The following is a 13,799-nucleotide window of genomic DNA, read 5'->3' on the forward strand; positions in this document are numbered from 1 at the left end:
TCCCAAGGATGGTGGACACAATGCTGGGTTACCTGCTCTTGGGATCCTCCTTGAGCAGTGAGGTTGGACTGGATGAGCCTTGTGTCCCTTCCAAGCCCAGCCATGCTGGGATTCTGGGATTCACATGCAGCTGAATGGGCAGATCCAAGGCTCCTGAGAATATTTTCCTTCCTGAGGTTTACCAACAGTGCCCAGAGCTCACAGCAAACCCTCAGGATATCCTTCCTGCCAATCTGACAATCCCAAGTCATCACTTCCACATGTTAAAAAGGAACATTTCTGTATTAAACTATCTGCAAAGTTCTGCCCAATTGCCTTACAACTTTATTGATTATAATTGGCTCTTCCTCCTTCAGCCCAAGAATTTCACACAAAATTCCAATTATACAATCCAGCATGAGACAGCCAGAGATACAGACCCTCTAACAAGCTTAGGCAAAAATCAAAGGGCTAAATCAAAAACTGGCTCACACCAAGTCTATTCTTTGTGCAGTCAAGCAAGACTAATTAATGCTTTTAATGGCAGTTTACCCCTTTTGGAGCCATAAATCAGAGCAGGCAGCTTTTCTGAATTAACAAAAGAATCTGTGAAAGGTGTAGCTCATTAAGCACACTCCCAAATTCAAATGCACTTAATCAGAACCAGGTACATTGAGCAGGACTGCAGTCCAGGAGCAGAGTAATCTGCAGGCTGTACACAGGGAACATTCATTCATCAACACAAACAAGGCTGGCATGCTGGGAAGAGGGGCTGAATTATACATCTGAGAGAAAGGCCCCTGCTTCCAGCACGGCTTTTGTGAGGGCAGGAATGTGGAGAATACTGCAGGAAGGCGCTGTGGAAAGGTGGGGGGGGACAGGGAGGGTGTTTCCCATAAGCTCACCTCAGCCACAGAGCCCTTGAACAGAGCACACTGCTGCTGCTGAGCTGCTGGAGCAGATCCAGACAGGGCACCACGGGGATCAGAGGGATGGGGCAGCTCTGCTGGGAGAATTGGGAGTGTTCAGCCTGGAAAAGAGAAGCTTTGGGGTGACCTAATGGGGACCTTCCAGGACCTGAAGGGAACCTGAAGGGAAAGATGGAGACAGACACTTTACTAATTGACAGAGAGCTTTAGACTGGATCACAGGAAGAAACCCTTCCCTGGGAGTGGGGGGAAGCCCTGAGAAGCTGTGGCTGCCCCATCCCTGGGAGTATTCCAGGCCAGGCTGGAGCAGCCTGGGACAGTGGAAGGTGTCCTGGTGGCACTGGATGGGCTTTGAGGTCCCTTCCAACCCAGGCCATTTGGGGATTCTATGATGTACCTAGATATGCTGTAAGAGATCACGTAGGGAAACTTCCTCCTTGTATAAGGTGATGAATTATAAAGATTAAAGACCCAGCATTTCACCCTAGGTAACGCTCTTGCAAATACTTTTCTGAGTCAGATCCACTCCTCTAAAAAGTCCCCTTTTAAAATGTTTTTGCCACAGTTTCTTCCCACTATCCCATCCATCCCTGCCCTCTGGCAGTGGGAGCCATTCCCTGGGTGCTGTCCCTCCATGCCTTGTCCCCAGTCCCTCTGCAGCTCTCCTGGAGCCCCTTCAGGCCCTGCAAGGGCTCTGAGCTCTCCCTGGAGCCTTCTCCTCTCCAGGTGAGCACCCCCAGCTCTCTCCAGCCCTGCAGCAGCTCTGGGGCCTCCTCTGGGCTCTCTCCAGCAGCTCCAGGTGCTGCTGCTGTTGGGGGCCCCAGAGCTGGATGCAGCACACAACTTGGCTTGACAGACATCATTTTCCATATCACATGCTGTCTGAAAGGAATTTTGTTCTCCAAAACAGAGCTGGCAATGCAGAAAAACTTCAGATCTGTGAACAAAAGGATTAGCTCCTGCTCTAAAAAAATTCACTAAATGATGTTCCCAACAGCATCAAAGTGTCCAAGAGCTGCTTGCAAAATGCTCTGGATTCAGTGCATTCCCAGCCCAGTGAAGACCCCACCAAACTGGCAGAGATGCTCAGGAGACTTAAAGTCCAGAAATTTTCCACATGAGTTCAGAAACGTTGAGGAGCAGAAGTATGAAGTCCAGGCCCAGTTCCAAATTCCACTCACACACACTGGATAAAAACCAGCCTAATGTAAAAGCACATTTAAAAATATTTACATCAAACCAAACCATTACAGAGATAAGAGAGGTATTTATAGAAACACATGGATTTTATAGACACACCGTGTTTAACTATTTAATTGCTGGAATTTCAATTAGGATGTGGGGGAGTGGGGTATTTCCCAAGCAGGAAACAACCTAAGTAAGCTAAGACATGGAGCACTCACACATTCAAGTTTAACTCAATTTTCTCCACCTTTTGATTCCTGAATGAACACAGTGTCTAACAGGGAGGGGTTCAACTCAAGATAAAGTCACAAAGCTCCACAGGCTCCATCAATTCCACTCCTGAGCTTCAAATTTCTTCATCTGTAGCTGGATTGGACCAGGAGCCCTTGGAGCAGGAGCTTTCTTATGCAAAGCCAACACTCCACGTATTCCCACTTAAAACACAATCTAGTTCTCTGGATCTCCCACCCATCACTTCCAGACTTACTTTGTGTCCCTTCTCCCATCTCACCAGCCACCAAACCCACCCTTGGCTTTGCCTCTCCCCTTCCACAGCTCTGGAGTTTTGCTTCTCAGATCCCAAAAAGGCTGCACAGCCCAAACTGGGGAACCATACAGAAAAAAAGGGATAGGAGCAGCTCCAAAATCCTCTTTTTTAAAAAAAATATCCTTTTTTCTAGCATGAAGAGGGGAAAAGGGGAAGCAGGAGATGGACAAGGGATCATCACTATTGTTGCCTCAAACAAGGAAAAGCTTTTCTGAAATCCTTGGCATTTTCTGTCCCATCCCACCTAAGCAGGGGTAGCAGGAGAGGAAGAAATACCCACATTTTGTCCGTATCTATAAAGGAGGCATTGATTTAGGGCAGCTTTTCCCAAAGCAGGGCTGGAGTGCCAAATTATTGTGAGGATAAGGGTCAGAGTGTGCCCAAAGGTTTGATCCCAACGCAGTGCAGCAGACCCAAGAGCAGCTGACATTTAAAGTTCATGTCATTAAGTGAGCAGCAAAACATATAAAATGGAAAAAAACATAGAGTCAAGCCTGGTTTTTCCATATTCCTGCACAAGAACAGCTGGATGGGGTCAGACAGACACTTCAGCCATCCCTGTGTCTTCTCTGCCCAACGGGGAAGTGTGAATCCCTAAGGGAAAATTGAAGGGCAGGCACACAGGGACATTTTCCCAGCATACTTTCCAGAGGGATTTCCTGAGGACATATGTTCCTGTTTCACAGCTCTTGTAGATCATGCTGTCCCACTGTTATAACATATTAAATTCTCTTACACACACATATATATAAATATATTTAAAAATATATGTACATGCTCAAAAGGCTTGACCTGCTCAGGTTTCATCACGCTGGGCTCTATAAACCAAAATAAGGAGTTAAGACAGAAAGTGCTCCAACCAAATGACACTGCAAAGTTTCTATTTGAAAACATTGTTTCCAGCTTTCTTCTCCCAAGAAATAGAAACTATTAGAAAACAATTTGCCTGTCTCCAGGCGAATGACAGAAGTTTATATCAGGAATGGTGTCTGTGCCAACCTGGGGATTGTGACCCAGCTAATGAACACAAGTCTCCTTTTTAATATAGAACAAAAATGTATTACTTACTAGGAAGATATTAAAACTAATAAACACTAAAAAAAGAACCCCTCTCACAATTCTTTATAGGAGCAGCACATAAGTACTGTGTGTTTTACTCAGGCTGCTGAAGACCTGATGTTTATTAACTTTCTAAATCAACACAATAAAACACACCAGGCACAGAGTGTTGCTGGAGCTTCAGCTTATGCATTTCTTGACCCAGAAACCACTTATTTGAAAATGTAAAGTGCTTCTGTAGCAAAGTGAAAGAAGAACATCAAACAGCAACAGCTGCAATCTCCACAGCATCCAAGGCTTTCCTGTCTGGAGGGAGCAGGGAAAGGGTTTTGGGAGGAGCAGCTAAAACTGAAGGGCACAAAGACAGGAAGAATTGGTACCTCTTGGATACGAGCTTCCTTGGGATGGAGATAATCCGGAGAGGAGTGTGCCTGGGCTGGGAGTCTTCACAGCATTCCAGAGCTCTGCAGCAGCAAGAGAGAGAGAGAGAGAGAGAAAAACACCCGTGAGGCTCTGTGGAAAACCTGCTGGAAGAAAACACGGCTCTTCCCAGCTCAGAGTGGGCTTCACCTCCACTGGAGCAGAAGGAGAAATGGGACATGTAAGAAATGCAGGCAAAAAAAGGAGGAGCGCTGGAGCCGCAGGGTACGAGGAGAGGGAAGGGACACCAGAGCTGGCAATAAGACCAAGGCCTTCCCAGCTTCCCAGAGGGAGAAAACAAAGTCCAAGCTTTCATTTAAAAACTTGTTTACCAGCTATTTGTCAGGATTTGGGACTAAACAGGTTTTAGCCTGAGTTCTACATGTTACTCCTACATCCTCCCTTCCCAGCTGACACAAAAGCTCCGAGAACTGAAAATGAAATCCCTCAAAATGAAGTGCAGCACCCAAAAAAAGCTCTCGAGGCACTCCACATGCTTTATGCATTATAGGGAGGAACAGAAACCCTACTGTTCCCAAAGCAGGACCAGCTCCTCGGAACAGTTGTTTATTTTAATCAACCCAGTACCGAAAGGTTTACATTAAATATTTTTTCATGGTTTCTAACCACTGATCCTGTATTAGTTTACATTCACTCAAAAAACACTCTGGGGGAGAAAGCAGGAGGCAGAAAACATTGAATCCAGTAAAACAACTGAGGTTTTTTTAGGGAGTGCTGGTACATCCCACCTTTCCCTGTAGAATTGCACCACCAGACCCTTCCAGGCATCTAGTGAAACAGCATGAATTTGTAAATGAACAGAAAACAGTAAAATCTCATTTTTACTGAATCTTTCTTCTTCCTGCCTCCTGCAGGAAGCCACCACCTGCCATCAGAGATAGCATCCTTGGAAAGAAGTCAAAACCCACCCTGCTGATGCTCCAATGGCCCAATAATCCAAACCCTGGTGCTAGCAGGAGCATGAGCACACTCAGGAAAAGAGGTCAGGAACATCTCCACCTGTTGTTTCTAAGGGTGCTTGACTTCAGTATTTCTACATTATAAGAAGCATATTCATGGCATGGAATTTAATTCTGGTTTCAGGCTTTTTGACTTGTTTTTATGGCCCTTCAATTCAGAGATAGAGCCCTAAAATATCTTCAGGAGAGAGAGGAAAGTGTAAGTGAATTTCAGCAAGGACTTGACAAATCTCATCCCATCAAGCTCTGCAGTGGCAAATTAGTCTTTCTCAGAGCACATTCTGTACTCAAAGTAGCCTCAGTACTTCAGGAGGTACCAAATATAACACAGCCCCATTTTAACTTCCTTCCAGGAATACACACTCTCATTTATTAAGAAGACGTGGGCTGCAGCTCCACTTCCAACAGCTTCAGTAACATTTTGTAAAATTAAACAAATTACTCCTTTTGTGGCAAAAGAGAAGCTGAAAATAAGTGTTCAAGTAAATGGGGGAGAAAAGCACCTCCCTCACATCTTCCTCCCCCCTTGGATTTCGGGAAAGCAAGCCTTGCCTGCTGCACCAGGCTCAGCATCAACCACAGGATCACCAACCACTCCTTTGTTGCTTTCACACCTCAATCCCCACACCTTTACCATTATTATTTCATTTCAGAGCTGCTCTGATACCTCAGTTTGCCCCAAGTCCCCATTTTTGGGACATTTTCACATCCTCATGTGTGTATAAACCAAGGAAGTCCATAGCTCTTGCTGACAAGCACTAAAGGTGAGTGTGCAATGGTGCTGAACATCCAGAGGGTTTCCAGGATTTGGCAGGAGGACAGCACTGCCACAGCCTTTAATGCTGAGGGATTCTCCAAACATTCCCACTCTTGATCAGCTCTGCTGCTACAGAGAGGGAGAAGGACAGTGCCCACCTCTCATTAACCTTGGTGCTGCATCTTGCTTTAGCTGTAACACCATCAATACCTGCTTGCATTGTGCTACCACTCAGCAGATTAACCCTTTTTTGGGTTTTTTTGGCTCCTTTTCTGTCTTTTCCTGACCAGAAGTCAAAATCATTCAGTTCAGAGGGAGTGGATGCTGCTGCTGCAGAGAGAAGCTGTGAAAAGCTGCAGAGAAGGAGGCTCTCCAGCTGCCAGCACACATCCCTGCCCTCTGCCACTGCTCAAAAACCAGCAGGGAACAGGCAGGATTGACCAAATTTGGATGTATTTGCAGAAAAACAATCAGTCCCAATCAGTGTCTTTGAGTGGAAGTGCAAAGACACTCATTAAAGAAGGAGAAAAAGCAAATGAATTTGTGAGAAGGTAAGCCTTTGGAAAATCTAGGGAAATAGCACAGTGCTGAGAGGTCCTGTTGGCACAGCCTTGTTCATCAAGAGTGTGATCTGGGATTTAGTCAGGGAAAACTTTAGGAACACAGGAAAAAAAAACAGCCCTGCCTGCCTGTGGGGCAACCTGTGCCAGGGCCTCAGCACCCTCACAGCCAAGAATTCCTTCCCAATATCCCACCTAACCCTGCCCTCTGGCACTGGGACACCACTCCCTGTGTCCTGGCACTACAAGCTCCCATAAAAAGTCCCTCTCCATCCCTCTTATCAAGTTAAGCAAAGATACCAAAGCAGGTTCCTGCAGCCCAGAATTCCTTCTTCCATTCCCACTTTCTTCTTACTATGAAAGAGATTAAATCCCTTAATATTTCCTAAGATTACTGCAACTACTAAGTAGGGAAGCTCATTCCCTAATATCTTCGTCAACTCCATGTGCTATTTCAAGCAGCAAACAGGATTTTTAATTCTATCCTCCCTCCTATGCCCCAAATTTAGTTTTCTTCTTTTGTTTTAGTAGCTACACTTCAGTGATGATCTTATTATTCTTCTGTATTTCTCTTTTAATCCATTATTTTCCTTCTTCTTTCCACAAAACTCCAGTGATGGGAGCTAGGTAGATGGATTATAAAATAGATTGAGTTAATTAGGATGTGGTGATTAAAACACCTGCTTTGGTGGATTGCAGAGGGCTCTGATAAAATAGTGGTAGCATAAAAATGCACTCCACAACTGCTTATCAAATGAAGATAAAAACATTCAGCAAATGTCTGACATTCTGCAGGGTTAAATCCTATTCCATAACATTTTGGGTTTAGCCCTATGAGTAACTAAACCCCTCAAAATGGAAAAGTTCCCCAAAAGTCAACGTTCACTTTCTTTACTGCCTGTTTTCAAGAATTTTCCCAAACTTGTTCTAGAATTTACTCTGGAATAATTATTTTCACTTGGGCAAGTTATATATTATAAGGCACCTCGGGGCTTCTAAGTCACAAATGACTTTGTAATGAAAACAAAACAATTTCATTATCTAAGATTATTGTTAATTGAAGGAAATATTGACTGTTCTACTGACAGCAGTCAATCTCCAGAAAGTGCAGCATTAAAATTTATATGCAGCCATTGTCTTAGAAATAAAAATAAACCTTTCAGTGAGAGCTGCCTCAGTGTGGCCTTTTCCTCTATTTAAAAATAAAAATAATAAAATCAAAGCAAAACACTTCAACACAAGCCTTCCCTGCATTACAAAAGAGGGATTAATGAGAATCTATTTGGACACTGGGAAAAGCCCTGGCAGGTTCATTGTGAAGGTTAATTCAGACACCTTTACTCACACAGGGAATGGAATTAAAGAAACAGAATTTAAAGGCAATAGTGAAGGCTGCAGTGTTAAGCCATGAACAAGGAGACACCACAGAGAGGATACCAGAGACGTTTGTCATGGAGCCTAATGCACTTAGGACCTAAATTGTGGAAGAATAGGGCAAAATGTTAATAAATGTATACAAATTATCCAGAATGGATCTGAATTCCATTCTGCTCAGGGCACATTAAAAAAAAATAAAATTAAAGATCCACCTGGAGCAACTGGAAGCGAAAACATCTGTGCAAATACCTAGGAGGAAATAAAGGCATGGAAAGAAATAATTTTGGAAGGCAGAGAACATTGCAGGAAACCACAGGGTCGTTCCTGGCTGGAAGCACCTTCCTGTCTTTCCTCTCCTTAAAAACCGGCAGTTGCCGTGGAGCCATCAGGAGTGGCCCAGAGCTGTACTGAGACTTGGATGAGGGAAGGGATCCAGGTTAAAAATAACCTGGGCTTGCTGTTCCCTGATCTGGTTCACCAGCTGGCCCTGGGAGAGCTGGACCAGCAGAGCCCAGGGGAACAGGCAAAGGAGGAGGGAGGCTCCCAGGGACATCTTCACCCTGGAGTCAGGAAATACAGGACACAGCCCGTGGAACTGGCATGGAGCAAGAGGGGCAGCACCAGCAGGAATTCACCCCTGGATTCCCCAAACACTGAGGATGCTCAGGAGGGAAAGGCTCCCAGGGCTGCCTCTGGCTCCTGAGCTCCCTCCTGCCAAAGACCCATCTCCAGCACTCAGCTGGTGGAAGAACTGGAATTGCTGGGAATCACCAGCAATGGCTCTGGCCAGTCAGGAGGGGAAGGAGTTTTTAAGGAAGAGGGTGAAAAGGGCCTGTGGTTCAGCAGCACCTTGCTCACATCCACCATGGGAAAACATCCCTCCAGGAAAACTCCATGGAACCACACACAATGACTCAACATCTCCAGGTGTGCAATGAGCTTCTAAAATTAGATGGTTCTTGAAACCCCAGAGTATTAAATATCCCAGGATCCTCCTTCATTTTTTACATGCAGGATCAAAGTGAGAACTCAAGAGGCAAGAAAAGTGAGGAAAGCCTTGAACTGGCAAAGTTGGGGCATCGTCCTTTCTCCAGGAAGATCCTGTTGGCTCAGTCCCCAAGCAAGGCAAGTGACACACATCAGGGTTCTGAATGTCACCCCTGACCACACCTCCCTTCGACATCACTTCCACTGTATCCTTAAAATAACTTTCCACTTGGAGGATGTCAGCAGAAGGCCAGAAGGGCAGAGCAAGCTTAGGAAAAGCAGCAAATCCCATCTGCATTTTTACTTACTCACAGTTACTGATTAAAAAAAAAAAAAAAAAAAGAGTCTAATCCCCTGAAAAACTGGAGAGGTTGCTTTTGGAGCCAAAGAGCAGGAAAAGGACAACTGCTACTGAAATATCAGCACTGGGCTCCGTGCTCCAGTCAAGCCCTGGATTTTCAGGTGCTGAACTGGGAGTCAAGGCAGCAGCAGGATGGGTGGGTTCGAGATATTTAAGTCAGACACTCTAATCTGAACTCCTACCAGCAGATAAGAGAGACTTAAACAGAGTGAGAGCTGGTTTGCTTTTATATTTAGCTCTATTTAAAAGAGACTCATTTCTCTAAGGCCAGTCTTTCAAACATGCCAGTTTGCCAAGAAATATCGCTCTGCACCACATCTGCCAAAGTTTGTAATCCAGAAAAATACACACTGAAGACAAATGCCCTCATTCTTGATTTTCACTTCATTGTGTTTAGAAAAGCAAAGGGCAATAAATTCTAGCCTGGTTTAATAATCTACTTCAATTTACCCAGGCCATCTTTTGGGGAGGGCTTTTCTTCAATCTCCAAACTCAGAATAACTGGAATATCAGAATCATTCAGCTCAGTGCATTGCTGAGTAGCAAGTTTGGGAACACAGATCCTACTGCTAATAGAGCACAGAAAATAAGCACTGAGAGACCCTTCCAGTACCTAAAGGGGCTCTCTGGATCCTTCTCCTCTCCAGGCGAGCACCCCCAGCTCTCCCAGCCTGGCTCCAGCTCCGGGGCCTCCTCTGGGCTCTCTCCAGCAGCTCCAGGTGCTGCTGCTGTGTCCCGAGGGCTGGGGAAGCTCTGCAGGTGGGGTCTCACCTGAGCTCAGGGGCAGAGTCCCCTCTCTCAACCTGAATTCCAGGTTAAGAACAGCCCTTGATCCCTTCAGGATGTTTTTCTGCTGCAGCCGCACAAGGCAGCGTTGAAATCTTTTCTGCACCGTCCTCAATGGAAACATGACAACAAAATCAATTTGGAGATTGTTGTATTGACAGAGACACTTCCTGCTGGAGTTATTTCCATCTGAAAAACCAACTGAGCCACACTGATGAAAACATTGTTTAAACTGTGATTCTGCAAGGAGACCTTGCAGCTCTAGAAAATTCACCCATTCCAGTTCTTGTGTATGCCTTGGGAAAAGGAGTCCTGGTCAAAAAAGGGCTTCACAAAACTGATTGGTCTTTTTTTATCTATCCATAAAGTTTCTCAAAGCAACAATTGACTATTTATCAGGTGTTTTGCCTTCCATTATACCCAAAGCACACACATTCTGCCATACCTGAGCAGCATCCCTGTGCTGAACCACACTTCATTAAGTACTTAATTGAGCGACTCAGACAGATTAGGTAGCAGTAAAAATTATTTTAAGGTGAGTAACTGCCTTTCCATAAAGGTGTTCCCAAAGTTCCCCACAATCTTTCAAGGCCTTTAATTACTTTCAATACCAAACTCACTTAAGAGCTTAAAAGCAATTAAAAATTAGTTAAGTCAACATTTCTTTCACTGGGGTTTATTAAGCACTTGTTTGAAGCAGTCCCAATCTCTCCTTCCTCTAGAAGTCATTGGCAATTTCTGTCACTGTAGACTTAATTTTTGTTCACTTAATTCCCTAGGCCACACAGGGACAGGTATTACAGTGCTGGTGGAAAACTCACCAAAATGTAGAGTAATATTCCCCAGTTTTTAAAGAGATCATAGTGGGGAGCCCCCCAACACTCAACTACATCACCATCCTGAACACTGCACATGGATTATAAAAATTCCTGATAATATTAGAGCAAAATAACGAGCTTTCCTCCAGCTTTTGCAAAGGACTTTAATCATTTCCTGTTCCAATCCCAGCACGGACCTTGCCTAAGGCACATTAATCCTTACCCCACACATTTCGCGGCTACAGTGGGGTCAGGTCACTGAGCAGGCCAGAAATGGTCCCTTATTCATTATTTAGTCACTGCAGAGTGTGGATTTCCTCATTTCCAGCACGGCCGTTTCCCAAGTTTCTGATGTGTCGTGGTGCTCCTGAACTTTCCCACTGGCTCCAACAAATCCACCTTCTCGTTCCAAACACTCTTCTGTGCCAACATCTCCCTGATGTTGTCCTCCTCCATCCTACCCCAGACCTACATATCCCACATGCTCCTCTATTTTATTTCCTAGTGCTATTTGAAAACTACTTTTATTTGCAGAAAAAACCCAGACTTAGCTCAAACAATTCCTAAAAGTGTGTATTTTTCCATTCTGCTTTGTACAACAGGCAGTGCTTCAGCTCTCATATTATTCGACAAGGGGAAATGGCCTCCCACTGCCAGAGAGCAGGATCAAGGGGATATTGGGAACAAATTCTTCCCTGTGAGGGTGGAGAGGACGTGGCACAGGTGCCCAGAGCAGCTGTGGCTGCCCCTGGATCCCTGGCAGGGTCCAAGGCCAGGCTGGAGCAACCTGGGACAGTGGAAGGTGTCGCTGCCATGGCAGGGGATAGGAACTGGATGAGCTTTAAGGTCCCTTCCAACCCAAGCCATTCCATGATTCCATGAACTTCTCATTGTTTGAGCTTCTTCCATGTAAAATGCAGCTTCCCTAGGAAAGGGCCATGTCAGATTTAGTGCAGAATGCACATCAAAATTAAGTAACACATGACAGACCCTCTTTTGCCTCTCCACTGGCTACAGTGAGAAATATTCCACAGCAAAGTGTAGCACCTGAGCTTGTCTTGAAGTGCCCTTGCTGTGCCACTCTCTGAGAGCCATGGAATCCTTCAGGCTGGAAAAGACAGCCAAGATCATCAAGTCCAACCTTGAAAAGCTAGAAAAGACACAATCAAGCTCCAGACCCTGAGAAGCACCTATTCCTCTTCAAAAAGCCCTGAAAATGTGCTGGGCAAACCTCAAGAGAGAACGGTAGCAGTGCCCCTCTTGCAGAGATAAGAAATAAACCAAATTATACAGACCACAGTCCAATCTCATGAAGATATTTAGGAGCTCAACTCCCCCTGAAACAACAAAGTTAAATTCCTAAATTCCTCTGCAGATCTGGGCACCAGAGAAGCACAGTTCTTTCAGCTGGCTATTTGACATTTAATGTTTGTTGTGTGTTCTGAAGACCTCCAAATGTTCCAAAACCTCCAAACATGCCACAGTCACCAAACCTTTGCTTCTACAATTCCTTTGCTGCCACTATTTCCACAGGAATTCCAGTCCAGGCTGTTCTGGTAGGGGTGACAGGTTCAGCCATTTTATGCTTTCAGCAATCAGAACACAGCTCCATTTTATTCCATGCACTGCAATCAGAGTTTTGCCCGTAGTTTGGCAGCTTTTTATACCATGCAATAACAATTAACTCCCTTTGGCATAATTTATATGAATCATTGATTTAATACAGATAGCAAGGAAAAAGAAAAGACCTATTAAGTCATCTAAATGACCCAAGCAGCACTGCTGGATTGTTCTCAGCAGCACATTTGCTGTGCTTGTTTGAAATGTGCTTGCACAGCACAAGTACAAAAACTGTCTGCAGAGCAGACATGTTTCACTAACAGATGCTCTAAGTCAACATAGCTTGGAAATCTTCAGTTTATAACTAAATGTTGTACTGCACTTTCACTCCTCCAAACAGGCTTTAATGTTTCTTGAGGGGGTGAGAAGGGGATATTTGTGTTTCAGTAGAAAATACTTCCCTGACAATTTCCAAGTTGGATCTAAGGCTTGCATGTCCAAAGTAGGACCTGAAAAATCCTGGGACCATCTCTTGAGAGGATTTGGATGCACTGCAAGAGGATGTCCAGTTCTAGGCATGTAAATAATACAGCAGACAGGCAATGTATTTTCAGGATGGGTTTTGGGGGATTTTTTTGTTTGTTTGTTTTTTAATCTCTAGAAGAAAATAAGGTGGGACTTCCCTGATGGAATTCCAAGAGCCAAACTCTTGGCAGATGTGTTTTCTAACCTAAATCTTTCTAATGGGGATTCCCATGTTACCTCAGGCAATAGCTCAGGTTTTGGGGTTTTTCCTGTCTCACCACAAGCTTTTCTTCCAGTTCATCCATGGTTTTACAGATGGTGCATGCTACCCCACCTACTAAATCCTTGAGAGAGAGTTTAAAAGTGTTGGTCATGCTGTGAACCCTCAGGGAGGGTTTTACACACATCCTTGGAGTGGGATTCATAGTGGGATCCTTGGAATTGTACTGAGCATGGCCAGGATTTGGACACAATGATCCTTGTGGGTCCCTTCCAACTCAGGATATTCTGTGATTCCATGATTACATCCTGTAATAAGCAGCCCTCTGGGAACATCAAACCACTGACCTTTACTCATCCATCTCACAGCACACCACACTCCTTGGGATGTGGAAAACCTTCCTAAACCTAAGGGAACAATATCCACCCTCAAAGCTGCTCAGCTCCCTACTGGGAGCAATCAAGGAACTACCAGGAGTACTGTGGCAGGAGGAGAGGTGTTTGTAATTAAGCACCTCTGCACAAATGCAAATTAAATGTTCCCCGTGCTGTATTTGAGTTTAGCAGAGCCTGACTCTGCTTTTGCTGGCACAGCTTGGAAAGCTGTGAACCAAGGGGAGGGAGCAGAGGTTTGTGCAAGGAGTGCTAAAACAAAGCTAAGCAGAATCATTTCGCAGGCCACTCCAGGAGCTCCCCTCTGTGTGCTTCCTTGACCCACTAAAAGCCTTCTGCAATAAACAGCCAAACACA

General features: G+C 44.8%; 1 protein-coding gene across 1 annotated transcript in view; it reads right to left on the minus strand.

The window, feature by feature from the left end:
* FAM168A (family with sequence similarity 168 member A) overlaps window positions 1–13,799 on the minus strand; it is a 124,544-nt gene that overhangs the window by 81,853 nt on the left and 28,892 nt on the right. Inside the window, exon 2 of the mRNA XM_036404203.2 lies at window positions 4,080–4,163. The gene's annotated coding sequence lies outside the window, so the exon portion shown is untranslated. The remainder of the gene's footprint in view (window positions 1–4,079; window positions 4,164–13,799) is intronic.

The sequence above is a fragment of the Molothrus ater genome, chromosome 2, assembly GCF_012460135.2.
Source record: "Molothrus ater isolate BHLD 08-10-18 breed brown headed cowbird chromosome 2, BPBGC_Mater_1.1, whole genome shotgun sequence".
NCBI lineage: Eukaryota > Metazoa > Chordata > Aves > Passeriformes > Icteridae > Molothrus > Molothrus ater.